This window comes from Passer domesticus, chromosome 14 (assembly GCF_036417665.1).
Source record: "Passer domesticus isolate bPasDom1 chromosome 14, bPasDom1.hap1, whole genome shotgun sequence".
In the NCBI taxonomy this organism is placed as follows: Eukaryota; Metazoa; Chordata; class Aves; order Passeriformes; family Passeridae; genus Passer; species Passer domesticus.
In genome coordinates, this window is record NC_087487.1 from 5,232,711 (window position 1) to 5,260,043 (window position 27,333).

Here is a 27,333-nt window from a genome sequence, read left to right on the forward strand (position 1 = left end):
CCATGCTCCACTGACCTACATGCATCACACAGAGTGTTCTTGGGTTCTTCTGCTCTGCCATGGTGCTGCAGTGCTTCCCAGCTGTCACGTTCTCCTCCCTGTGTGCACGTGGATGCACGTGAGATACGTGGCAGATGCTTCAGGAAGGAATAAAGCATTTCCATGTCTTCTGGCTTTCTGTCCTTCACACTCCCTTATCTCATGACCTTGTTTTAAGTCTTGGCTGTAGAATCTGGTGATGAGACATCCCTGCAGGTAATGTTTCCAGGGAGCTCTTCTTTCATTTTCAGTTGTATTCATCAGGAAGGGTGAGCCTGTAAAGCCTTGATGCAGGTATGTACTGTGCCATTGTGCCATTACTCAAATGTGAGGTGTTCTGTGGTTTTTCATTTGGTACTTCCTCAGCCAGTGCTTTTTCCCTCCCGCAGAGTAAAAAAATAAACCAGGGTATTTTTCTGCTAGTGGAAATGTAATAATTTATACTTAAGTGTTTGCAGCAGCAGTCTGGCCTTCTTTAACACTCAATGGAGAGTGATAGGTTTAGGTTTGGGAATCCTCTAAAGGCTCTGTGACTATAATGAGTGCAGGCTTCTAATTGGGACTCCTGTATTAGATGGCTCCTGTATTAGATGGCACTAATGGTCTCTGAAGAGATTAAGCTGTGTGTGTGGTTAACCATGGATCCATCCCTAGCATGAATGAAGTCCATATAGCCTCATTCCCAGTCTGTCCATGCTCTGAAGCAGAGGATTCCTAGGGAATGGTGTTGCTCCCTGGAGCCCCTTGTTTCCAAAGGCAGGCTTTCAATTCTCTTCTGTGCCATGCCTTCATTTAATAGCAGTGTGTTCTTTCATGTTCTTCAATGAATCAGTGTTGAAAACTTCTATTTCGTCCATCTAGGATGAGAAATCACAATGTTCACATAACGGGCCAGCTTTCCTCTCAGTGTGTTTGGTAACCACATCAATGTAGAAGGAGCTACACGGACAAGCAGGGAATAATGGTCTCCAAAATCCCTATGACAACTGCTAATTCAGTGTGACCAATGTATAATTTCTGCTTCAAGTCTGAAGCAGTCTTTGGACCATTAAGTTACTCTTACAGCCATGCAATTAAGGTGTTAAAAGGAAAGGGGAAGTATTGTAATTTCAGTGACTGGGATTCATTTTAGTATGGATTTGGATTTCCCCACTGAGGATAATAGAAACCCACCACTATTGTCCTATTAACTATATAGCTTCTAGTGTCTCTTCACCTAGAAGTCTGTTCTTTCTTTACATCTTTCTGACTCTCTTCAGCTTCTGCTCATAGATAGCATTTTCAGGCTGAACACAATAATCCAAAACAAAATTTACCTTTCGGTAGTAAAATATTTGACATTTCTACTACCTTTGAAAGACAGTGTTTTCTTTGCTCTTTCCAAGGCTCCTGCAAACTGAGCAGAATGTATCTCCTACTTGTAATTCTTAGGACTTTGTAAAAGCTTTTAGTTACAACTAACTTGTTTATTTTCAAACTAATTGTCATAAGTCTGCTAATTGGTTCTATGATTTTTGGAACAGTATTGCTGTGCCTCTGCATAGATGTCAAAAATATATTAGGAGCTTGCAATTCAGGAGTCAGGAATGCTCAGGGATGTTCTTTCACTACTGTTGGTTTATCTGGTAAATGAACAAGTCCCCTGTTTCACAGTAATATGGTAATGCTCTACTAAAGAAAGCTGAGATGATCCTCATTACTGGATTATCGTCCATATCCAGAATTGACCGTTCCAAGTGCTCAGTCATAGCACATAGGCAGTTATCTTCTTCTACAAGTTCTAAATTTTGTACTGAAAGAACTCTGTTCATGGAGATCCAGTGGATTAGGAAGTTTACTCCACTCCTGAAATATCAGCCAAAGTGTGGTCACCCTCACAAAGCAAAACTTTCCCATATTATTTAAATCAGGAATGCTTACTGTGTTCCTTATGCATCTTTTAGCTACTCAACTTGATTTAGAAATAAGAAATAAAAAAATTTCAATTGGAATGTCATGTCACCTTTGTTTGTGACAAACAACTTCCAGATCTACTTTTATCTACAGTGAAGCAAAGGCATTGCAGATTTGCTGCGAGTTTCAGTGGAGAAGTGTCATGCCATGGTGATTCTGTTCTGTAACAGGTTTCACTGCAGAATTAACTCCAAAACATCTGTAGAACAATCTTCTTGCATGCTGCATAAAAAAATGTGTTGCCGATTGTGTGGGTGGCATTTATCAGTCTGCTTGTGAGTGTCAGGAACCATATTGTATTATTTTTAAAGTCTCTGAAGGCTGATAACAATCTGTCTTTAACTGTAAAATAGTAATCTGATGTAATGACAGGAGAAATAAACTTCCCAGCTGACCCGACAGAAAAATGTGTTCTTGTTGAGTTGATATTTACAGAGTCAACAAGTCATAAAAGCAATTGGCTGGAAAGAAATGCTGCTGATTTCAGTGACACTTAATAATAATGAGCTTTAAAAATCAAGTTAATTAGGAAATAACATCTTCTTGGTCCCAGTCTCACAGGTCAGAAGGAAGAAGAGGTAACCAGTCTGATTTCTTGTCCTGCCCTATTCTGTCCTGGCCTGCAGCGTATGTGCTTTATGAGGTGCAGGACTGAGCAGCAAAGATTCGGATGATTTGATTTCTATAAACATAAGGAGGGGAAGCAGCAACTCACAGTGACCCTAATTTTATGTACTACTAGCTACAACTACTCAAAACCAGCTAAAAAAATAGTTATACCCCTCCTTTCTAGTTCAAGTTAAATATTTGGAAGTATTCATAACATATGTCCTTCTTGCCTTTTTAACTGGCCTCCTTGTGTCTGTGATTTTATTTATTCAAAGCTTTAATTTATATCTATAGTTAAAGAAGTTTCTTCCTAAACCTTCAAGGAAATATTTTTTGTGGGTATTATGTGTTAAAATAGAATAATAGTTCTTATTAAGAGGTATTTCATCAGAAACTTTCCAGGTGCTTCAGACCTACCATCAAAGTGTCACTAGGAGCTGAGCTATTTTTCATGTAGCAACCACGAAAGATGACTAGAGTTTCTTGGAGACAGTTAATTGTGTTTTCACTCAATTAGACAAAGCTAGAGTTTCTGAAAAACTTTCTGGTGACTGGGAGTGGGGCTGTGCATGAGCCTCATCCCCAATGATCTACAGCTGTGAGCAGCAGGTGAGCAGCACTGACAGCAATGAGCCATGGAGTGCCCAGGGGCACTGACCAACCCCAAAGGGAGCACAGGGCACACAGGTGCAGGGCATCAACACGAGCAGTATAAAATCTGCCCTTGGGCAGCTGCTTGCAGCCTTCTGAAGTGGTGAGGTGTTACTCTGTATGGGTTGAAGCTTTCTGAACGTGTATGTTGACACTCCATGCATTGTGGCCATCTCAGCTGTGACAGGTATTAGCAGAAATAAGAGCACTGTATGTTGTGCTTACCATTTGTATTCAGTATCAGCTGCAAGGGAAAGGGATCCAATTTGCATTTCTGTTGGATAAAGTTTAAATTGTGGTATATACCTTGTCTTTAACAGCTTTGCCCCAGTTTCTGTGTGTTCTGAAGGGGGATATTAAAGTGGATGCTTCATTATTTTAAAGACAAAAGACAGGGAATAGAAACAAAGTTGTTTCATAGAGGCAAAATTCCTAACAGACCAATGAAACCTGATTAGATACTTTATTTGACTTTTTTTGGGTCATATATATGTATTTGTATATTTTTTTATTAGCTGCAGCATATCTGTGGTCCTCTAAAGAACTTCCTGCATTCAGTGAGGTGTAGAAATGTGGATAGGCTAAAGAAAAAAGTATGATGGATGAAGAAAACATCAAAGTATGTCAATACAGCAAATGCTGTGGAGGAAACCCCATTCCCCAAGCTGAGGATTCAGCAGATTTTCATTTAAGCTCATTTTATCTGCTAAATGTTATGAATTCTGTGTTTTTTATTGCTTTCCTGTGAAATACTGTGAGATACTACCACTTCCATGGAGGCAGAATATAATGGCCCTAAAGTATACTTCATCTAAATCCAGCATCTCTGCATTTTCACACTTCATCTGGGACTTGGTTAGAAACGTGTTTGTTTTCCTATAATGGTGGCATAAAGCAAGTTTTGCTTGTAGGAAGAAAAGATGAGGAATGAGGAACTTTCAGGTCTCAAAGGATAGCCTCTTCTTGCATGTACCTGGCCACACTTTCCTCTGCTAAGCCCCTCAGACTTTTGCTGGCATCTCTGGCTTTGCTTGACAGACAACTGGCCGCTTCCTTTGCAGTCACCATCTAAATGAGTCCCCAGCTCTGTGTCACCACGTGGCTAACTAGAGCCTTCACATTGCACTGTGTTTGAATATCTGGCACTACATAGCTTCTCTGACTGCTTTTAGAGTATTTTCAGTCCAGGGAGATCCGGAGCAGCCACCTGAGGGTCACATATTCACTAATTAATTTCCTTTGCAAGGCAAATGGACTAGAGCTTTCGGCAAAACTCTGCTAACTGTTTTTTCTTTTACAGACAGAACTCTTCCTGGCTGGGACTCACCTGTAGGACAATCTGTACAGACAGGCACATAAAGGAAAAAAGTATGTCTTTCTGTAATTATTGTTCTTTTTTGAGTGTGTTATCCATACATTTCACAATGTGTTTTTCTTTGCCGCATTTAAAGATTGCTGGACTTTGCACTGGTGAAGAAACCAAGGAACTGTTCTGCTCATTGGGTTTTTTGTTGTGGGATGAAGCAATCTTCAATCATGAACATAAAGGTTTTCTCTAAGGAGAATAGAGAATGTGAGGGGCAAACAATCAAAGTTCATTTTGTGCAGGCCCAAAACAGTATTGGACAAAACTGTTTTGGTTTTTGCCTGTCATGGTTTGCCAAAAGCTAATAGCTCAGTGCATTTACAGCAAAAGGTTATATGTACAACTGTTGGGAACTTTTTAAAATGTTTTTTTCCTGCCCTATTTTTTTCATATTAGCTGCAGAAGGAGATATTTTTCTTTTGGGACTTTCAACAATATTCTAAACTGATGTTGGGGGTTCTATCAGAGAACTAGATTGGGTTTTTTCCCCTAACCATCAACCTTCACTTGCTTATGATATCAAAATGCACATCTGCAAAACTGTCTTCATGTGTCACCAAATGTGCTTCTCTGGGTGTGTTGGTGCAAAATGTATGACATTGTTTACAGCTGGTGTTTCTTACTGATTCAGGGTTGCTGTATCTGTCACTGATTGCACATAATCTGTAGTAGGCTGATTGTAGCTGAGAATTCTTGGTGTTTCCAGATAAGAAGGCCTTTCTTGAGCAGGGACAGGTACACCGATGATTTTTTTACCTTCTATCCCACATATTTTGCCTTGTTCTTAGTCTTGCATGTTTCCAGTTTTATCATACCAAGTGAAAAAATTGAGTGCTTAGTTCTAGAGGTGTAATCCTTAATCCATTTCCTTCTCAACTCTAATGTTATTGGAAGGGTAACAGTGGAAGACTGCTTTGGTGCGAGGGAGGGAGATTGAACCGAGTGAGACAGAACTCACCTGTGTGCACACTGACATAGCAGGAACCAGGTTAGTTGAGAAGTTACTGTAACCTCAAGTGGACTTTCATGTCGAAACAGAAGGCACATCTAAAACAGTAACTTACTGTAACGTACGCCCCACTCTGCAGTGGGCAAAGCCGGGCACGGTGATTTCCAGAACGAGGATGGAGACGGAAAGGAAGCGACGCTTCCCATCTCCCCCTGCCGCGGGACACGGCGGGGCGGAGGAGCGCTCCTGGGGCAGGGCCGGCCGGGGCCGTGCTGTGCCGCCGGCACCGTCCAGCAGCGCCGAGGGACGGAGGAAGGCGGCGGCCCGGGCAGGGCTGCGCCGGGGGCTCGGCGCGGCTGCCGCGGGGGCGGAGCGGGGCGGAGCGCGGCTCCCCGGGCCGCTGCGGGCAGCCGGGGAAGGGAGGAGGGCCCTGCGGCCGGTGACTTCATGAGAAGGAGGCGGCGGCGGCGGGAGGTGGGTCTCGCTTTCCGCCTGCCGGTGCCGTCTGCAGGGCGGGCGAGAGGCGGCCGCTGCGCCGGGCAGCGCGGGCGGGGGACAGCGGTGACGGAAAGCGGCAGCTGGGGGGGACGGCAGCGCTGGCTTGACTCCCTCCCCCCCTTCCCCCTGCCGGCCGGAGGAAGATGGAGCTCGGTTAGTGAGGGCTTGCGGGAGGAGCAGCGGGAGCAGGTAAGGGCTGCTACTCCTCCTCCCGCGGCCGGGCTGCGGGCGGGCCGGTGTCATTGGCACAGGGGGGCCCGGCGCTGCCGTGCCCTTGCCCGCGGCGCCCCGGCCGCGGGAGCTCCCGCTGCGCCGAGCTGCGGGCGGACAGCCCGGGGGCAGCGCCCGCGGCCGCAGCCCGTGCGGGCAAAGCCGGGCGCTCAGAAACGCCCCGTGCCTCGGGCTGTCGCGGCGGGGATGCGGGCAGGGCTGCCGGCTCTGCCCCCGCCCCGTCTCCCCCGGCTCATTGATGAGCTCCGGGAAGGGCTTCTGCATTGCAGACTCGCTTCGCTCCTGCATTCGCGGAGCAGCCTGCGTTCAGCCTCTGCGAGGAGCCTGTTCCCTGGCCGGGTGGTTCGGTGCTGCTTGGGCAAGAGGCCGATTCGGGCAGGTGGGATGTCCTTCTGTGTTTCTTAGACCATGTCAGGACATTTGGGAGGATTGACCTCATTCGCTAACTATTAGATGTACATATGATATTTGTTCTTCTGAAGCAGCTACAAAAGGGTACTGCCTGCATTTGCGGGGATAATGCTCATTAGGAGTTCACAGGGTGCAGTGTAGTGCAGTGAGATATAACGTGTATATAAAACATAATGCAGTGAGGCACACGACCTTACATAATCTAAATTTAAAAAGCTCGCTACCCCTACGCTTACCCTGGAGGTTGTAGGAGCATGTCTGTTCTAAGCGCTTTCTGGAGACTCGTTCGGTACCTATCTGACATAAAGATGCAGCGTGCCCTATGAGCCAGTGCTGAAAATAAAAGGATAAATTGTTGACTACTTTTGCTGTAGTTCTGTCACAGTTCCTCCTTGCTGGTCAGTGTCTCGCACACACAGTGATATTCATGGCTACGTGGGCACACACAGCTCCCACAGCCAGAGGGAATGGTCTCTTCTGTTGTCCCTTGGATGTGCCTTTAAATTGACCAGCTAAAACACTGTCATATTTTAATAAACTCTTCAGGCTTCTCTCCTAGGCCTGAATAGTGCTGCATTTTCTAGCATAGGGATATAAATTTGATGTAACCAGAAAGAAACCTTTCACACTTTTCATTTGACCTTCACCATCTCAGACAAATACTCAAAACAAATGATCAGGGGAAGTATTTTGGAGAGGCCTGGTTTAAAATATGTTGCTGGTTGCAATGTATGCAACTCATATCTAGGATGACATACAGTCAGTGTTCTGAGCTCTGTATCAAAGGGAACTAATGTCTGATAAATTTGGCCCACATTTTATTTTAACTCAGTCCTTACAGATGACATTGACTTTAATAAAGGTTGCTATGGCACAGATTTAAAGCAAATTGTATTAAGCTTCTGGAATTGAAACTGCTGTTGATAGGAAAAGTGTTGTTTTGTTATTTACAATCAGTTATTAAAATATGAGTGTGTTAGCTGTTAAGGCTGGATCTGGCTCTGTTTTCTGCTGTTGGTGTGAATTGACTAAATGGTCCCTCTCTATGGATGGAGGCCAGATTTTTCCCTGGTATGACTGTGCTGCTCACGCAGGGCAAGCTAGACTTTTCCCATTTGAATCTGGATTATAGATGAATATCAGTGCCTACCAGCCTCTGGAACACTTTCCAGTGCAAGGCTGCTGAGCTGTAAGGTTGGTGTGGAGTACAGAACCTCTATGGGCTGTGCGTGCCCACACAGCAGCAGTCGTGGTATGACGTGGGGTAGCAATGGCACCTTTGTGAGTCTGGCTCTTTTGTGATACTACATTTTCATGTCTGTAGTTTTTACAAGAAACTCAGTCATCTTCAGGACCGTTTAATTCAGGTGTAATAACTGTTAAGGAATTAGACTGGGTAGGGATCAGGTCTTAGAGTCAATTTTTGTGTATGTATGGTGCAAAAGAAACTGATTGTTTGCTTAATAATGTATCTGGTTTTGGAAAAGGTTGGTTTGGGTTTTTTTTTCCAATGGATTCTAGAAGATTGTAGTCTTGTTTTAATCAATACATATTCATGTAGTGGTGATGCTGGCTGGATGTTACAGACTCCAAGGAAGCGTGTAATGAGCAGGTAGAAATGAATTTAGTCCTTCCCTAGTAAGCTCACTCTGCATCTTTCAGTGCCCTGGCACATCTCTCTTATTGTTATGTTGGCAGACTCAGCAAAAAGGCCATTCAGTGAATGGGGCTCCAGGTAAGGCATTTCATAGAGCTGGGCACATGCAGGCTCTGAAGACTGACTGATGGTACTGCTGCAACCATTGTGCCAATTGTCATAGTTGCCCTTTGTGTTACTTCTTTAAAAATTAGGAAATCTGTGTTTTAACCAGCACTATATGCAGAACATCTAATTTAAATTAAAGCTGCATGTTTTAAATATAATCCCCATGGCGTTTTCATATAATTTAGAGTCTTGTATGAATTCATTATATCTGTATTATTTGAGGGGGGGGGAAAATGTTTTTATTTACTTTGTTATATACTGCGTAAACTCAAGAATTAAAAAATGTGTGTATCATTGTGCTGTCACATACTGTTATTTTGCCTGTTCTTGCCTTTGGACACAGTAACCCTCTGTAGTCTTCATGGGAAGAGAAGAGCACTTGCAAAGCATAATTATGTATTGAATTATACAGGAGAGAAAGTTGGACCTGAGAGAAGGAAAGGACCAAGGAACTAGCAGAATGTTTGTTTCCAGACAGTCTACAACTCATATTTTGCAGTTTTTAATGAAGTCTCCTTCTGTTTAATATTTTCTACATTTCAAAAACATAATGAAATCTGAAGGTCCTTTTGACTCAAATTTTGTAACATATCTTGGGATTCATTTTAAGTAAAAATTAAACATAAAACTAAACATAAACTTTAAATTAAGCAAATGGTAAGCTTAAAATACCAGGTGCAACTGTTATTAAATTGAGGACTGAAAATAGAAGACGCTTTGTTGTTGTTGAAGATTTTGTATTCTACTGGTTCATTTATCACTGACATGACTATACAAGCATTCATAGATATTTAGGCTAAAGCATGGAGCTAAATGGATGTGAACCTTCTAAACAAATCAGGTTGCCTTAATGAAAAACAGGAAGATTAACCTGGCTGCTTAGATGGTCTGAAAATTCAGCTGTAGAGACTTATACAAAAGTAGTGTACCAGTTGAGGTGTGGTACAAATATGTACCACATGGATATTATATTTTATTTTCCTGTATTTCTTTATCATTGTTTTCCTATGGCGAAGCAGACACAAAACAGAAGTTGAGTAAGATGGCAGAACTGTTCTTAAAATGTAGGTGGTAATTGATTGGTTCTATTTTAAGGGCAGATTAATTAGTGTATACATGTAAATGTAACAGTACAACACTCTCACTGTCAAATATTTTCTAGACCTTTTTTTGTTGTCCTTCCCCAACTACTGACCCAAGGAAGGAAAAACTGTAAATCTGACAAGCATGGATGTACTGGAGGTATGAAAGACTTGACTTACTGTTCTGTTTTCATATTGTTCTCCTAACATCACTGTTTTCATAATTATTTCTGAGTTCAGGCAGGTTGAAAAGACAAAGCTAATTGTGATGTATTTCAAGTCTCATTCTCAATTTACTTAAGTTTCTTATTCCTCTATTTGAGGTTGGTGTGGTCTGTTTTAGAATGCTGTTATACCAGTGATTTTTAGCAGTAGTGCTTTGCTGTAGTGTTTTACTGTGGATTGTTGACATTATCTGTATTGACACAATAGAGATATCAATACAATATCTGTATTGACATTATCTGTGTTTATTTAATATCTCTTGGATGGACCTTTTGAAAAGCTTTAGGCTTGAAACAAAGAATTTGTTTAGCTTGCTTATTAGCTTTTATTAAAAGGGTTTATAAATCCATTTATTTAGAGTATCTCAGCCTTTTGAAATATGCTTTCAGTAAAAAAAAAACAAAACAGAAATCTCTGGACAAAAGTATGAATTTGCTCTAAGTTAGTTTGAAAAATTATTTTCATATGCATTTTGTAGACGATATGAAGGATTGCTGTTGCTGGAAGTATTTTTCAATACTTGCAGGACATTTTTTAGGCTGAGCATATTTACAAAGGCTTCACGATATGTTTTGTAAAATTAGAATGCTTCCTGTTCTACATTGAAAATTCCTTTGGTCAGAAACCTGAGTTTTGCTGCTCTCTGCTCACGATTTCAGTCTTGTATGCAATGCTTCAATTTAGCCTGTACACAGAACAAAGTATGGGGGTTTTGTACAAAGGGTAACGTAGCTATTTTTATCTGTCAGTGCTTTGCAGATACTCAGTTCTCTACAGTGATTTTTTTTTTTCATTTGCACATTCTCTTAGGATCTGCTGAGTAATCATTTGCATTGAGTAGTTAATCAAAGATGGGGCAAAACCCATGTAGGAACTGGGCAAGCTGTGGAAGAATTTTGATTCTCATTTTGGGCACAATGGTTATATTTCCACAATTGTTTTCAGAATTAGAGTAAGGAACACTGAGAACTTGTTCTTTAATTAGATGCTTGAAATATCACATTTCTAATCCTGATGTCTGCTGACATTAGTGGCCTCTGTCCTATGGAAATATACAAAGTGGTTACTGCTGTGTGTGCCCAGGAGATGTAATACTGTGATGTTATCAGAAATGTGTTCGAATGCCTCTGATTAAAATGGCTAGCTGCCATGGTGATAGTGCCATAGAAACTGGTAAAATAATCAGTGCCTATTAGGAAATCTGAATGAAAAATTCTTTAGTTTTCTGTCTTTTATGTTTCAGCACCTAAACAGGAATGAAACTCTGCTGATGTTGTACTTCTGATTGAAAAACATACTGAATGAATTCCTTTGTATTACATGGCAGACCAAGCTCAGGTTGTTGTATTGGTACTGCTGAAACACTAAATGCATGAGTGACTGACAATTCAGTCATCCCACAGATGACTTCTAATCCCAAGAACAAGGGCGCTGGGGTAGGAGACCTTTCTTACAGAGCTACTGTTTATTGTCAAGTCACTTTACTTTTCTCCATTTTATTTACTTTCTAAATTGTACAAGAAATATAATTTCCTTCAAAAGCACTCTTCAAGCAAAGAAGGGCTGTGACTGCATCCCATAGCCAGTGTCTACATAAACACAGCACAGCAGTGGAAGATCTTTAATTTGGGAAGCCTGACTTTGTAAAGTGTTTTGTCTGACTTGAACTATGCAAATCTTGAGTACAAGAGTGCCCAATAACATCATATAACACTAATATCTTTACTGGCTTAGCTTTTCTCATCTCTTTTGAGATCTATTGCAACAAGAAACAAAGTGCAAGAAACAGTGCCTGGCTTGCATTGCTCTGTCTCTGGTTGGACTGAGTCATTTCACTGTTGCTGATTAGTGACTCTGTAGGGTATTTACACCCCGTTGGAAATTGCTAAGCAAGGATATGGGGGGATGAACACAGATGTATCTGACTAGCTATATACTGATTAAATTTCTGTGCAAGCACTTATATTGCCTGCAGAGTTTCTGAGGCAGTGCAAAGGAGCTTTTATCCTGTGTTAAATAGTTTTCCTTCTTAGAACTGAGATCAGTGTGAAGGACACTTGCTTGATGGTCATGAACTTGAGTTTATTACTTAGATTTATCCTGTACTAGGCAGCAGACAGTACAAGAAAACACAGACTATCAAGCTGTACCCTTAGATACAGAGATAACACACTTTCTCTAATCAGAATAACATACTTACCTGAGAACAGAACCCAGACTAAAGCATTGCAGATGGATGTCAGGAACAGTTTCTGCCATCCCTTAACATCTGCCCATCTCTTACCTGAGAATATGTAATATCCCAGTAGCTTCTATTTCAAGTCTTAGAGCTGTTACATTGTCAATTCTTATGAAGAGGAGGACATACAGGTGTATTAAATAAAATTGTGGTAATGAGACAGGATTGTTTTAGTGTAAATAAAGCATTGATTTAACAAACTATAATTAAGTGTGAAGCAATGAAATCACCTCCATGTTCCTCTAAATAACTCGTTACATATTTATCTCTGGAAGAGTACAACTGGTTTAAAGGAAAGACAGAGTAAAAAGGGAAGGCAGATATCTGTAATTTCAGCAGAAAGAATGACAGAATATACAACCTGTAGATAAAGTTCACATGTGGGAAACATTCAGTTAGTATGGTGTGTTCATCTGTTCTGCCAAGTACAGCTGAGTTAAGAGCTGGAGACAAGCTTCCTTTCAGAACATATAATGGAGAAATCCACAAGGCTAAGGTTGAATAAAACCAGGTTGATACACTGTTTGCACTTTACGAAATTGACACTGTTTGCTGGTAAGAAATTGCCATTGAAAAGTATCCTTTTTCATTACCCCTGAGTGCCATGCATTTACAAGGAGGGGATTGAAACTGGAGATTGTGAAATTAACCTGAAAATTCAGAATTTAAATGAAAAATCACGAGAGCTGAAATGGTTTATATCAATTGTTGGTGTTTCATGTTTGGTTTTCCAACAATCATAAAAAGCGATGTTCCAAATAAAACTATGGGAAGGCACGCCAATATTAAGTTATTTAGGGTGGAATTTCCAGGTTTTAGTGATGATTTTCCACAGAGATTTGAGGCCCTATGAGCTACTGTCACAGCTTTCTCACTGCGAAAGAAAATCAGACATTTTAATACTGGACTTTTTGCAGTAGTACTTCTGTATTGAAAGAAGACTTGTGTGAAGGAATGAATTTTTGACCCTTGTAGTTGGGAGTGTCTCAGTGGCTGACGAGAACTGCAGAAGCCAAGTGTTTCTTAGCAATAGACAGTTTATGTCTTCAGGCTTCTTTATATGGATGCATATGAACCTCAGGTATACAGAACTCACACCTATGTTTATAATTGAAGTTTTCGTAGATGTTTGTGTTGTGGTTCAGTTCACTGCTCAATTCTTCAAGGCAGAGTTTCAAATAAAGTAGGAAAAGTTGCTTGCACTCATATGACTAATCCTCCTTTTCTGAGAGGCACCCAGAAGTGCTTTGCTGGTTTCCTCTTTCTCTCATATTTCTGTCACTGTGTATTCACACTTGTATCTCTCTGCTCTGGCATTCCAACCTGATCATGCTTAGTAGATAAGGACTGTATAACAGTTTTGGGCAGGAAATACAAAGGTAGCTATTCATTAGTGTCTAGTCAGGCTGTAAATACTGAAAGCAGAATTTAATCAGGATTATTAAAAGGATGTCTTTTCTTGGCAAGAATAAGAGGAAACAAAAGGCTGTGAAAAAATGTTATATGAAGATTCTCTTAAGAAACCCCATGTAGAGATCTGTATTGTCTCCTGGGCAACACAGTTTACATTTTTATAAATCTGCATTGTTCAAAATTTCTTCTGACATTGACAGATAAAAGCCCATGCAGAAGAAAGAGCAGCATCATAAATCTAGAGTTGTGTTGTTTGTAACAATAATCACTACGTTGTCTGTCTTTGGGCTGTATCATCTTTGTAACAGGAGATGCCTGTTTCCTGTCCCTAAATCCATCCCAAATACTGTTCTCTGTTCCTTTACCTTTCAAAGGGAAAATCCCTGTGCTTGGCAGAGGAGGATGTGTCAAACAGTGGCTAGTAGCTGGAAATTGAATCTCGGTACTTGTGGCTGGGAGAATTAATAATAATTTTGTAGTAGGGTCCAAGTCTATTTGAACTGGTTTTGTGGTTAAGAACACATGCTACAAACTATTAATTACTTATTACACATGAGGGAATCTTTAAAGCAAGCCTGTGGCACTCACTGACACACGCCCCTCACTGCTGTGGTGTGTTGCTCAGGAGGTTTGGTAGCACTCTGACTTCAAAAAGATGATATTCTCCTGTCTGCAGATAAGCATTATGGACTCACCCAGGAAAACCTGATGCATGTGCTTCCAGTTGAGGTATTGCTGGCTGCTCCCCCTCCGTGCTAATGCAAATCAGGTGCTTGATTATGAGCACACAAGGCTGAAAGTGTAGACCTCAATTAGCACAGAAATATAAATCATTACCTTTTGCTACCACCAGAGATGAATACTCAGCCTGAGCAGCTCAGTTCTGAGTGTCTGGACTTGATGACTTGTTTGCATCTAGGTGATAATCTCCTGACTTTCTTTGATACAGAATTTGAGAAACAGAGCTGTTACCATGTTCCTTCCTCCAGTTTTGTGTCCTAAAATGTGCTTTACATGAGAAATAGCCCCTTCAAGAGCTATTGAGTTGTTAGGCTTCATTCCACATGCCTCTCATATTTAAGATGAAATATTTTCCTATCCAGTATAAATAGAGAGATATGTACTCATGAAAGAAGATATCTCTGAACCCTTTTGGTTATCATTAAATGTATCTTTACAGAAAGAAACATGTGGAATATCCTTATTTGGATTTCATAATTAAGTTTACTTCCATAAAAAGTTGTTTTATTTTTGTGAGGTCAAATTTGGGAGAGCACGTAATTTTACTGTATATTTTGGGTAGAAATAGTCCTATGACTGGCTTTACCCCAGTTATTTTCTTACAGAGGCTATAGTAACATGTGTATGTATGTTTTCTGTGCACCACATTTCTTTTATATATCTGAGACTTATCAATAGAGGAGAAAGTTATTCCGTAACAAATTCCTTGAGAGTCAAGCTGCTATGCTCATTAGGAGCTGGAGAGAGAGAGGTCTGGGGCTGTAAAAATGCAAAATCCATCCACCCCCTCCAGGCCACCAAAATGGGCCTTCTCTCCTAGTAGAGTAAGCCCAAAAATAGCCTTGAAATTGTGGAGATCTGAGTATCTCTGGCAGAAAATTACCTCAGAGGGAATCATTGTGGCAGTAACATACATTTTGAGCTGAAATACCAAAAGAGTGGATGGACAACATGTGGATTTAGTTCACTACTATTATCATTACTCTGTTCAAACCCCTAAAACTGTCTTTTACTGTCAGAGAGCTGCAGATTAAGACCCAGATATTTTAAAACACATCGCATGACTAATATCTATAAAAAAGTCTATTTTGAGCTGTTTGAAACGATGCCATGTCAGTATATTCACTTTTGAAATGGGGTGAAATGTAACTATAAAATAGTTTGCCACATAAGTGTGATTTCTGGTGATATTTTATCTCCAAGCCATTTCTTTCTTGGATATGGCTATAAAAAATATGTTTAGGGAGAGGAAGAAAAAAAGAATAGATATGGATTTTCATGAAACCTGTAACTTCATCACTATTGTGTATTTTGTGGTCTTAAGAGCAGCTAATTTTAAAAGTGATTCAATGCTGTAAAATTCTGAGATCTAGATGCAGAAATGTCTACTAAGTCAAAATCTAATTATAGTATCTTGTGGTTGTCTTATTTGTTTTTATTGCTATAGCGTGATAAATTTAACCTGTTGTTAATTGTAGTTTTGTAATTTGAGATAATGAGCACTGCAGACGAGGGTTCACCAAGTGCTGTGGAAATGCCAAAGCGGAACTTCCCTGTCTGCACAGCTCTTTATGCAAAATGTGACCTTTGTTTGATCTTCTAGCTGAAGTTACAAAGCAAATGAAATGCAGTGGCTGTAGGTATGAAACTTTATGTACACAGTTATAAGGGGTTTTCACTACTTTCAAAAGAAAAGGTTGTGGAAAAGGTAGTTGAAGACTTGTGGATGTGTTCTAGAAGCGTGAGTTACTGTCAAATTGCAAAATTATTTGCTGAAGACCTGGAGAAATCTTTAAACCTTGTAAAATTATTTTGAAATAGGAAATTAGGTAATCCTTCTGTAATTTGCCAGGGAAGTTATGTAGGGGTTTTTTTGTTAGTTGATTGGTTGGGTTTTTTATTTTTAATTTTTAGAATTTCTTAAGCAGCCAGGTAAATGAAACTTATGGTCTGTTTAATAAAATATCTGGATGGAGAGAACTGCTAATAATATGCAGTTCTCCTTCTGTGCCGCTTTTTCACGTTCCCACTGTTTGCTTGGCTGGAATGTAGTGGTGTTACATATTTGTAGATCTAACAGCCCTTCCTCAAGCCTTGCACTGTAAAACTGGGTCACTGCATACAGTGCATGTGAAATAAAACAAGAGGCCTTGTTGTATTTACCGAAAAAATTAGCAGCAGGATCTCACAGTATTTACAGGTAACATATTTTGGTTAAGAATAAGCACATTTCCTTTAAATAAATTACTAGCCATTCACAAAGTGTGTTCTTTTGGAATCTTCCTCTGTGTGTAAATGGCTCAGAATTTGATAGAGTTGACCAAATGTAGCAAAAAGCAGACCATAGCTCTAACATCCAGTGGCTTAATAGCTCTTTTGTTCATGTTTTGCAATAGCACATTGAAGTTTTGTGTGTGAATAGTTGAGATAAATCAGATTTGGTTGGTTTTTTTTTTTTTTTTTCAGAGGCAGATTAAAATGAATTATTTTATATCAGTAGCCATACAGAGAAAATTGTTTCAAAATTTTGCAATGCTCTTTGCCTCAGCTGAAAAGTTGACTACAGGTGCTTAAAGAGATCACATGACTTCTTTTAATTGTGTTTAAGCTTCTAGGTCCAATGAAGTACTTTAAAAATTCTATTACTGTCCTGATGATTAAACTTCCAGATAAAGTTGTAACTTCATTAATAGCCAACCTGTAAAACCCCAGTTCAAAACACTGATTCTGTATCTGAAAAAGTAGAGTTGCACCTACGTCCCAAACCTATGTGTGCTGTCTGCTCTTCAGTACTGTGCAAAAAGAAACATTTTCCTTGCTCGTAGATAGGCCTGTTTAAAACTGAACCTGCAAGGCTGTAGTCTTTAGGAAGCTATGGCAGATATTTCAGCATTCCCTTCCAGCCTTTGCCTTTCTGGACCCCTCTAGAACTGCTCTAAATCCATGTTTTCCTAGGAATCCCGTGCTTGTCAATCAGAGGGCTATAATTGCTTTGTGAATGATGATCAGTCATGAAACAAAGTTGCTAAAATATTGATTTTCACTACCTCTTAAAAAAACTCCTCCAAATGAAATGCCCAAAGAATGGGAAAGTGTACTGCTGCTGTCCAAATTTGCCTTAGTGTTAAGGGGACTATGGCTTAAAAGTTATCTTTTTTTATTTCAGAATGTAGTTTCTATGTATCAAAGGGTGAATTCTTCAGAGACCTTGCATCTGTGGTGGGGATTTAGTATTTTGATGGAGAGATGTCCAGGACATGACTCATTAGTTTGCTGAGGCTGGTGGGACATTTATGAGGTTTTATGATCTGATCTCCTGAAATCATTCTAGCTGTAGAACTCGGCAATGGAATTTCTTCTTAAAATTCCATGGATCTTGTTGAACTCTAGCATCCTTTTCAGAAAGGACTCTCACTCCTAGTTTACAGGCTCTTAACTCATTAGATGAATATCATGACTCCATAAAAGTAGCAGCCTTGGACACACAGGTTGTATCTTTGTTCAAAGCCCTTTTGTATCACCTTTCTTGTGACTAACGGTGAAGTTGAGTGGAGAGTTTGAGTTTAAAATGACTGAAAGAAAAGGATTTTCTTTTGTGTGGTAGCTGAGGTCGTGTTTCAGTTAAGCAGTAAGTGTATGAGGGTTTTAGAATTGTCATGACTTTAAAACATACAAAATAAACATCCTGCATTTGTAAAAGTGTTCACAGAGTGTGAAATGTTCTTTGCTAGGACTTGCTTTCTTTCTTTGCTAGGACTTGCTTTCTATCTACTTGCATTTTATAAATCTATCCTATGATAAAAGCTCCTGTTGGTTTTGCTGAGGCCATGGGTAGCTTCAGAGTCCTGTATGCAAAGTCAGGCTGCAGAATCAAGGCCAGGATGGAGAAGCTGCCACTGCTATTGCACATCGTGGCACTTAAAGTATTTTATACATCCAGAATAGTCCAATGCCCAGGGTAGCAAGTGTTTGGGGAAAAACGTCTTCTTTCTTGGCAGAAAAAGCTAAGACAGCTGTTACATTTCATGCTTAGCTGCAGAGCTCGTATGTGATCACTGAAGATGAGTATCTGCCTTAAATAAAGGAGCAGGTCATTAATCTTTTGAGAGCTGTTCATGCAGTCTTTGCAAATACAGAGGCCTTGGGGATAACATAACTTCAGTAGCAGAACCTGCTAGCTCTTATGTGTCAGGGTGGTGCTAATTGGGACAGAATTAGAGTAAACGTGCATGCTTTCTAGCTGAATTGTCACCAATCTGTTTAAAATATTTTAGTTGCCTTTCTCAGATCTTTACTGTTAATGAAATTACCTCCAAGATTTTATGCATCTAAAAAGATGCAATAACAGTGCCAGAAATTAAATTAATATGCCATGGGAGCTTTCCTAATGAAATTAATATGGTATTTATAACCTTTTTAAAGAGGCTTTTCACCAGTTACAGCATAAAATGAACTCCCAGGAGAATGAGATGCTCTTTGTTCAAGCTTTTATACTCCTGCCTGCTTCTTTCCATGGTACATGAAATAGAAATCTTGAAATGAAAATTAATTCTTTGAGATCCTTCAATGGATTCCTAACTTTTTATTATTAATTGTGAACTTCAGTTTTAGATTAAGATTTATTTTTTTTAATCTGTTAGGCTGTGTTTTTCTTGAGGTAGCAGCAACTATCAGTATAAAATTAATTATTCTTTGATTTGGGGGAATTAGATGTATATATTTTTTTCTTTACTGTTTATGTTTTTATTTTGTAAACGGTGAATCAAATGTGCTTAAACATCTATAAACAGGTAGTATTATTCCAAAGGAAGGCCACAGCTTGCTGAAGACAACTAAGAGGAAACAGTATTGCTGCTGTCGAAGGTGAGGCAGAGCTAAAACCAGCATGAGGTGGGTTTATTGTACAACCAGCAAGAGTTAGGCTTTCATCCCATTGGTCCCATTTGGGAAATCACTCACCGGCTCTGCTGCCACCACTACGTTCAGTGGGTCTTCCTTTCCCAGCAGGGTGAGCGCTGCTAGGCTGGGAAGGTTGGGTAGAAAGTTACATTGATTTGTGCTGTGCCTCTGCTGAAGCTACCAGCCTTGGAAAACACTGGCCAGGGTTCCTGGGCATCCCCTGGCATTCATCCCCATTGATCTCTCATCTCTAGGATTTTCTCTTGTTGCCAGTCATGATCTTTGCTGCCTTCTTTCCTTGGCCTCTTCATTCTGAGACTGCTGCAGCTTTCAGGGAACCCTTATTTTCAACACTTCAACTCCTGTTTTTCTCTGGCTGAAATAGTTAATGTGCAGAAGCACAATGTGTGAGCAGCCTTTTTAACTGCATGTTCTGCCTCTGTGCTAGCTGGAGGACTCGGAATGTGACCCTTCTGTTGAGTCCAGGTGTCACTGAGGTTTACAAGCTGCCTGTGCAGACTGCAGGGACCAAGTACCAGGCTTCTGCTGGGGGTTCAGAATCCAGCTTCCCTCACCCACAGACCCCCACACGTCCCCACTGCTCTGCTGCCTGTTAGCATTTGCAGTTGAGATGTTCTTTTCACTGATGCACTTATACCAAAAGCTATGTTTGCTGCCATTAGGAAAACTTTCATTCACCTTGTCGTAGCCTCTGATCTTCACTAACCTGAGTATCTTGCCTTTGCAGCATACTTCCACACAGAATTTCTAAGTTTGCTTGGTTTGAAAGGAATCCAAATGTGGATTGGTGCTAGAACAGGAGGGACAACATATGACTGTCATTTTGCACCTCACACGACAATTTCAATGTGAAATGTGAGAACTCTAATGTGAGAAATTTCACATGCTGCAGTGACATGATAAATTTCAGGTAGTGTTGTAGTCCTTTAACAATGCAAAAGACTACCCTATTGACTGGGAGTGTAGAAACATACAGGTAAAATTTTAAAAAATTACAGTGACTTAATAGTAGCAAAAAGATGTCTGTTCTTATTGCAAATTTTGATTATTCCTTTATATATTTTCATCTAGCTTTGTGTTGATGGCCTTTTTCTCTGGTGTTTATGACCTAGTTAATGTGAGGGTGGCGCTCTGGAGTGGTGAAGGATCAGATTTTCCATCACTTTTCAGAGTCGGGAGTCCAGCTGGATGCTCTGTCATGCCTGGAGGCAGTTGACCCCAGAAATAGAAAGTGTTTGGGGGCAGTCAAGGTCCACAAGCATCACTTGTACATCTCGCTGTTGGCTGTCCAAATTTTTTTTTTTCTGTTATTAAGGTGCTTATAAATTAGAAATGTTAGTGGGCTTTCCTGAACTGCATTGTAGAAGCAGCAGAGCACTTTCTCTGGCTGTTATTTTTATGCTTCAGGATATGTTGGGGAGAAAGCATTTGGAATATGAAGAACAGTTTCAGAGATGAGGAAACTTGTGATTTTCTCATGCTATAGGCCTTTCAAGGAGCAGATACTCATGTTCTTTCCTTGTAGGGTTTCTGCAGCTTTTGGTTCTGCTGATGTGTTTTAATCAGAGGGTTATCAGCATGTCCAGTGTTCCCAAGAGAAAACAGTGTGGAGCCTGATGGTTTCTTCTGTTGGTTTAGCATCCTTTCTGCTGCTGAGTATCAAATTTAATGGGAAGGTTTCAGCCAGCTCCAAGAGCTGAGCTGCTGACTGAAGCCAAAGGAATAGTAGCAAAATGTGTGCTTGCCGCAGTTCTAAACAAAAGCACTTCTGCGGTTTAACTTGGAAGGAAATTACAAAGTACTGCTTGGGCAGTTTGCTCTGCTTCTGTGGCAAAGCTGTAAGAGATGTCTTAATACTTTTTGCATTTATTTTTCATTTCATCAATTAGAGAAAAGGGGTCAGGAGCACTTGGGGATGTAAAATATCAACCTTCATACAAAGACAAAAAAAATTCTAGGTGCTAAGCTTTCTCTGTATTTGTGGCGGAGAAAGATGTTTGCCACACAGGGACTTACACACTGTTAGGGTGGAATAAATATCTATACATTTGTGTGTGTATGCATGTACATGTACATCAAGAACACAGTAGTTTCTGTTCCTGCTGGGCAGTGCAAGCTTTTTCCATAGGCCCTTCCTTTCTCTTACACCTGTGTGTCCGAGGCTTGCAGCAGGGCATGCTGAGAGGTGTGGTGTGTAGTGGAGCTCTGGCCATTCTGGCTTCCCAAGGGAGCTGATTTGGGAGGCTATGAGATTATTGGGGAGTGAATGATGCAGGATTTTTTTTATGCTCTTCAGTATGGGTTTTCTTTGAATTTGGGTTTGTCCTAATCTTGTACTGGGGGTGGGTATTTTTGATTTGGTGGGTTTTTTTTTTTCCACTTATGTAAGTGGTTTAATATAAAGATCATTAACAGCAAGGATTTGCAATGCCACCTCATTATTTTGTTTTTACGTGACCTGGGATGAAAATAATCTCACAGGCGCCAGACATGATTGAACTGTCACAGTCTCTGTTTCTGCAGGACAGTGAATGTTATGTACGAAGTGTGTGAGGTTTGTTGCTGCAAACCTGACGCTAAAAGGGAAGTTGGGTTCCTGCTGAGTGGCTATGTGGTTATTGGCTCATTGACTAAGATCTCTTGTTATTAAAACGTTTCCTGCCCCATGAAGAGCATTTGCAGAATGATGTTATGATAATCACTATCTTGATGGATACATCAGGTGCTAAGTGCAGACATGGAAGGTTAACAGCACATCTCTCCTCAGAGTTAGTCAGGTGCTGTAGCCAGGAGATGTAATAGTCCACTCAAAAGTGTACATGTTTTGTGGTTGTCTTAAAAACTTCTCAAAGATGCAGAAGAAAGGAGAGTAAAAAAAATTTTTTAAAATCAGGAGTTTTGCTTCTCAACTCCTATTAACCTGTCATTGCATCTTCTGGCAGCACAATTCTAAAACTTCCAATCATTCCCAACTGTAGTTTACTAAATATCTGGAGAATTAACACTCAGATTCTGAATTGTATTTCTTTCCTTGATAGATCACTTAATGGGGGTGGGGATAGGGGGGGAGTGAAGGAGTGTATAGAAGATAATTGCCAAATTTGTAAAAACTGAAGGGAACAGCTGCTTAATACATGTGTTAATCAGCTGTATTACTGCCCATGGCAAGTGAAGAGGGTTTTTGATATTCAGAATATTATGAGCAAAGATACCCCTGTGGCTGAGGCAGCAGTTTTAACTTCAGGGAAAATCAGTGCATAGAATACAGCAAATCATTATATGTTAAACCTGGGCACTTGAACTTAGGACGTGATCTTTGTGATTTGGGTTGGGTTATTCTTCTTCACACAGTTGAGTAATGGTACAGTTTCTTAAATAAACTGGAAAGATAGACTGTTGACTCCTTAGGCCCTTTTAATTTTAAACACCTAAATTTAGAGTTTGGACTCTCATTTAGAGTATTGGATTTGAGAGATTTGGACTGGAACCCAAGAGCTTCACCCTGTCCCTTCTTACATTAGTGTCATCTCTCGGAACCACTCCCTAATACTAAAATTAATAGCATTTCTTTCTTTCTTGAGACCTGCTAAAATTGCTTTATTTTTTCACTCATTTTGCTTCAGAAGTTATGTATGTTGCAGTTCCTTTTATTAAAAGCAAAATTTGAAGCAGATATGGAATGCGGAGAGTTTTTTCACTTATAATTAGAAATTTACAACTGTCTGCTTTAGTTGAAGCTTACCGTGGAGCTCTTCATATAGCTGGGGTATGAGTTCTATCATAAAATGAATAAATAGATTATCCAAGGAAATGTTGCTTATTATGGTTTTTTAGAGTTAACTCATGTGTTCCTGTCATTGCCTGGATTGTAAAGTAAAAGTTACAATAGGTAGGATTTCATAATCAAGAAAACATCTTCAAGTAAAAAAAGTTATGACATCTGTATAAAGGAGAGACTAACAGAGATGTTTGTGTTTTAGAAGGGAAAATAGTCTTTGATATCTTCAGCACTATTGCATGTTCAACCTGTTAGTGCAGTTCAGCTTTGGAAGTCAGATCCACCACATTCTGTGCTGGGAGTATTAAAATCAGATCAGTGCAGCTTTACATGAAAGCAGTAGTCTGCAGCTATATGGAAAATGTGGCCTAAAGTCTATCAGGCAGATTTGTGAGTTGGGGTGTACAGCAGACAGATGCTGGAGCTCCAAACTACGTTGGGGATGCTGATCTATTGTATTGTTCCAGTATACTGCAAAACCAGTATTGGAAGTGACACTGTATTCCTTTAATCACTCTCTTTTGTTCTCGGCAGCTCAGTGGAATTAAGCTTTGGGCCAGACAGTGACAGCTAGAAACCATTTATGTGAGCTCTGCAGAAAGCAGCCATCGTGAAGGGTTCTTTATTTTTATGTCTAATTTAGGAAGAGAGCAGTGTTATTTTCTAGTGGTGTGGAGAAACTGATATATATTTCATGAACCATTTTTGTTTCATGTTTCAATGCTATCCAAGTGCAAATGTCAGCAAAATCACTCATCCCCCACCTCTCCAAAGCCATAAACAACCTCAGCAGTGCCAGTTCTCTGAGATTTGTTACTTATGCAGTATTTTTTTTTTCTTTTTAAATTACACATATCAACAGCTGTACAATAATTCTGCATGGCCATTAAGGCACAAGATGCGGGGATAAAGTATGTGACTTTCATGAGCCCTCTCCTGAACATGCCCCCAGAAGAAAGCAGCAGTGTCAGAAGAGTGAAAGGGTAAGGAAGCATAGCCAGGGTATCACTTGAGGCCTGCAGGCGTGTGCCGACTGAGCACAGTCACTACACATTTCCCAGATTAAGAGAAGTAAGATAGTAAAAAATACACTCACAGTTCATCAAGGGTAAAAGCTTGCTTTTTCCCTTAAATCACTGGTATCATTTTCATTTCTTCCAAATTGTGAGAAGAAGTAGGGTTGTTAAAAGCTCCAGCATGCTGCCTTTTCATACACAACCTGATGAATATTTTTTTTGGCAGCAATATTTTACTTTTCTACATTTTAGAAAGTCCAAAGTAGCTTGACTTGGATGATTGGATAACAGCTTTATCTGAGGAATACATACTTCTGTCTCATCACAAATGCTATTAATGGTCTACAGCTATTAGATGGCAGATATAATATCCAGTTTGCGTTGTGTTCTAGATAACAGAATAAATAAATTATGTAGGAAATTGGTTAGGACAAGATTAATGTCAGGCGCTTCATAGATGTTCCATGGTTGGGGTGGATCCATGAAGACTCAGTTTGAATAGTTTATCTTTTTCAATAGGCTGGATTATACAATCCAAAAGAATTTCCAGTATTGAGAACAAATGGTTTTCTAGTTCTGTTGGTGTTTTTTCTCTTTAGACAGACCTCAGTTTGATGAGATGCCTTTCTGAAAGGCAATCAAATTTGGTATAGGAGATTCCATGTATTGGAGAATGAAATATGATAGTTAAGGCTAAGTGAGAATTGAATTCAACAGATATCCAAGGGGAAAATCTGTAAATCAAAGCAGCTGCAGAATGTAAGCCCTAGTAGCTTTCTCAAAGGATGCTGTACAAAAATAGTTTTAAAATGTATTTGTAGCAGTGGGAAACAAATATTTCAAATAAGCAAGTATAAATTTATGCCTGAATACTTCACCATCCTCTTTTCTGGGGCTTTCAAAACCTTCCATAGGTTTTGAAAATAAATTCTGGTTTGGTATGTCATCCAGTTAATTTTAAAATTAATTTTATTATTCAAGCGAGAATCACTTTGTAATGCAACAGCTTAGACTGGGAGTTTGAGGCAGAATTTACTGAATTTTCTATCTAGTGTACTACTGCAATGTGTGCAACTGGGTAGTTAAAGATGCTGTACAAGTTCAGTAATTAAATGATAACACTTATTTTTCTAAAAAGCTTGTTCATCTGTCAGAAATCATTATTTTCTTTTTCTTGGTACACATATACATTTAGCCTACGGTGTGTGGGGGTGGTTTTGCTGTGGGTGTCTGAGAATGTGCTTTTGATTGATGAGCTAAGCTGTTTCTTCAGGTACTGGAGCAAATAACTTTGGATGCAGCACTCCAGAAAGTGCTGCTCCCAAAGAGAGAGGCGGAGAGAAGCTGCTCCCACAGTGCTCCTGCTCCTGACACAGGCTTTGCTCTGGGAGCCAACATGGGAAAAAATATCTGCAGCCTTCCCCTGGTGCGCTCAGGATTGTCCCTCTCCAAAAGCTGAGCCACAGCTGTGGTCAGTGAAAGATGGACAGAATGCAAACGTAACGATTCTGAGCTTTGGGGACTCTAAAATGGGATCTTTTAGTAGGAAAGGGAATTGAGCAACTTACTACCTAATAAAATACTCGCATTACTGCTGTAGCTTTAATTTAGTAGTTGTTGTGTTTCAGGAAGTGGTTTTGATTCGTTTTTCTCTCTAGGAATTGGATGGAGGACTTCCTATAAATAATAATGATATTTCTATTAACTTTCATCATTTGACATATTCTCCCCTTTCCTGTTCTTTTGTTTTCTGTGTCTCAGAAGGATTTTCTCAATAATTTGGTTGATGGAACAAAGGCCAACAGGCTTTTGGGACTGTACATTGGTAACTTGGTTTACCAGCTTATCTTAAGTAATATTTTCACCCTTGGCAATATATTCCCCAATTCTGTACATGTTACTGGTTCACCAAGGCAGCAACTTTATTTCTATTTTACTGTAATTTTAGAAGGTGTTTTCTTGTCTTCAAGCTTGAAACATATTTTGGCAGCTAATATGACTCTAAATGAGAAAGCAGGAAAAATTGGAACATGGCAAAGAGCATAGCTGTAGCACGCTGTGTTAGTTTTTGGAATATCAGAAGTCCAAGCAGCTTTTGACATGTTTTCCTCCTGATGTTTGGGGGGAAAGGGCTTCTGGTAAGGGCCTAAATAAATTAATGCCGTGTGTTTCCAAGGTTTTCAGCAAAGGAGCACATTAAGTATGTGAGTAGCCAGAAGACTCCCTTGTTAATCCTTTTCCTGCCATCCAATATCTACAGGCTGGGGAGAGGGATTTTAATTGGTGCAAATTTTAACAGAGCTGGTTTTCCTTGCATCAGTATATTCCTATTTGTGGAATATTTGTCACATGGTCCTATTACAATTTAAAGAAAAAGAATTTAAATAGTCCCTCCTATGAGCTATGATAATTAATTTTACACTAAAATAAGCTTCCCTCCAGGCTTAGGAACAGTTGACTTCACAGCTTTTCCAGACAGTCTTGTCCACTGTTCGAGAGGCAACTGAATCTCCCAGATACAGTACTATACACTAAATATTTTTTTATTTAGACCCCAGAAAACTCCTGTTAAACTTTCCTAAGTTTACTAGAAGGATGTCTACTTGCAAAAAAATCTCATCATTTCTACAGCGTCTGTGGTATCACTTAAAGTTGCAGTTATTTTGCCCCATCAGTCATTGAGTAAAAAGACCTCTGCAAAAGAGGCATAAGCTGCTGTGTCTTTCATTTTTTTGATACCTGTGTGTATTGGCAGGGTTTTGGGTGGTTTTTTTTTTTTCCTTTTTTTTTGCCTTTTTCCTTTAATTTTTTCCTTTTCAGAAAGGCTGATGCTTTAAAGAATAGCTGGACTGGCTGTGATAGGGGCTCACTATTTGGTATATATACAGTGTCAGCATCTTCAGCGGGCAAAATCCCCCTCCTGTTCTTTGTCATTTGTTATATTTGAAAGCCAAGTAACTTGCAGAGCCTGGGGTCTCTCTTCACATCCTCTGGGTGCCAAAGCCTTTCTTTGCAGGATCAGTAATGCAGCACTGGTGCAGGTGTCCAAAGAGCTTTGCCTCTGACATTGAAGTATCTCATCTAATGAGCCCTCCAGTTCTTCAGAGGAATGGCCAGGAAATAAGAGTTTTGTAAAAGGAATCAGCATTTCTATTCCTCTTTGCAGTAGATGTTAGACAAACTATGTAGGCTCATTTTGTGACATGGGAAGATGTGTGTCTGCTGAGGTACAGCTCTGCCAACAAACAGAACATAGCAGGGGTTTTTGTTGCCATTTTGACTTCAGAGAGAGTAAACCAGATTAGGATCCATTTCACTGCTTTCATTTGGACTTAAAACCCACTAATTGTACCCCAGTGTTTGGTTACCTGCTTCTATCCATAGTTCCTATATATATGTATATAATTCTACATAACACAAAATTTCTAGGGGCTTGGTAGAATCCTT

The 27,333-nt window shown here is 39.9% G+C and overlaps 1 protein-coding gene across 9 annotated transcripts in view; it reads left to right on the plus strand.

Moving 5' to 3' along the window:
* The window catches only part of OTUD7A (OTU deubiquitinase 7A), a 138,242-nt gene that overhangs the window by 26,591 nt on the left and 84,318 nt on the right, over window positions 1-27,333 (plus strand). For 3 of the 9 annotated variants that reach the window (XM_064388541.1, XM_064388532.1, XM_064388544.1), the window contains exon 1: window positions 6,048-6,254. The exons of 1 other annotated variant lie outside the window; for it this stretch is intronic. The gene's annotated coding sequence lies outside the window, so the exon portion shown is untranslated. 5 more of the 9 variants (XM_064388534.1, XM_064388536.1, XM_064388535.1 and 2 more) reach the window with 4 other exon arrangements.